Source organism: Pelobates fuscus, chromosome 3 (assembly GCF_036172605.1).
Source record: "Pelobates fuscus isolate aPelFus1 chromosome 3, aPelFus1.pri, whole genome shotgun sequence".
Classification (NCBI taxonomy): Eukaryota; Metazoa; Chordata; class Amphibia; order Anura; family Pelobatidae; genus Pelobates; species Pelobates fuscus.
In genome coordinates this window covers 384444926-384446795 of record NC_086319.1, presented here as the reverse complement: position 1 = coordinate 384446795, position 1870 = coordinate 384444926, and positions in this window count along the sequence as shown.

The following is a 1870-nucleotide window of genomic DNA, read 5'->3' as shown; positions in this document are numbered from 1 at the left end:
CATGTACAAATAACAGAAGAACAACGTTTGAGTGCTAAATACCACTGAAAAAATACCAAGTGTGCACTCTTATGAGGTATGTATTGATGTCCTCTGTCTGTCTATGTCTCTGTCTTTCTCTCACTCTCTCTGTCTGTCTGTCGATCTATCTATACATCTACCTAGATAAATATACCATATGAGGAAAGTTAATGTATGTCTCCAAACAAAGACATTGCTTTCGTTTAATAAATGCTTTAGTATCATACATCTTTTATATTACTCTACATGTATCTTTTTCTAAGTTTCTTTTATATTAAATTTAAATATCAAAAGGATCTACAGAAAATGCTTCACAAACACCGATCCCTCCAGTCACCAGAACTTCAACAACAGAAACCACTGCACTTACAAATACCGTTCCACTGTCTACCACCGCTTCACCAACCACTGTCACTACCCTGTATCCTACTACCAGCCATATTGTAACAACACCAGGTGGGTATCCAGATAAGGAACTTATCAATAAGACCAAAGTTGAGTCGTAAATGGATGTCTCCAAAACCCAGGCATTATTTTCCTTTAAAAAATGTTTTAGTACCATGTATCATTTATATTAATCTACATGTATCTTTAACTAAGTATTTGTTATATTGCATTTAAATATCAAAAGGATCTACAGAAACGACTTCTCAAACGCCGATCCCTCCTGTCACCAGTACTTCACCCGCCGAAACCACTGCACTTACAAATACTGTTCCACTGTCTACCACCGCTTCACAAACCACTGCCACTACATTGTATCCTACTACCAGCCATACTGTAACATCACCAGGTGGGTATCCATATAAGATACATATATCATAAGACCTATCTATCTATCTATCTATCTCTCTCTATGCATGTACATAGATAAATATACCATGAGACCATATGTCTGACCTATTTATATATTTACATACACATACATACACATACCAGAAGAACAACGTTTGAGTGGTAAATGCTACTGAAAAAGCATCAGGTGTGTACTCTAATAAGGTATGTATCAATGTCTGTTTATTTCTCTATCTATCTATCTATCTATCTATCTATCTATCTATCTATCTATCTATCTATCTATTTATCTATCTAAATATACATACCATAAGACCAAAGCTGGACTGGTAAGTTAATATCTCCAAAGCCTAGACCTTATTATCCTTTAAGTATTTTTTAAATGTCATTTAAATATCACAATGATCTACAGAAACTGCTTCACAAACGCTGATCCCTCCAGTCACGAGAACCTTACCCACAGAAACCACTGCACTTACAAATAATGTTCATCTGTCTACTACTGCTTTAACAACTACTGCCTCTACACTGTATACTACTACCAGCCATATTGTAACAGCACCTGGTGGGTATCCAGATAAGATACATATATCATCAGACCTATCTATCTATCTATCTATCTGTCACACCCATGATCACATGTTTCCATGCAGCCTATCAGGGAACATCTTGTCCATTTCTCTGTGCCCTGTCGTGGTTTCCAGTTGGTTATCAGAGAGAGCGTGTTCCTTGTATTGATTTCTTGTGTATCTGACCTTGGCTTCCCTTATTGACTATCCGATGTCTGTATTCTTTGACCTTTGGCTTGGATCCTGACTATTCTGATTTCTCAGTTCCTTGACCCGTGGCTTGTTCACCGCTTGCTTTATTTCTTCATCTTGTCTTTTCCCTGGCATTTTACCTTTATGCGTTAAATCTGGCCATTCTAAGGCCCGGTAATACGTCTTAGGTATTTTCTTTTTTTCTACTTAAGTTCTGCGTGTTGGGAATCTACAGTATCCTGACACTATCTATCTATCTATCTATCTATCTCTTTATCTATCTCTATATATAC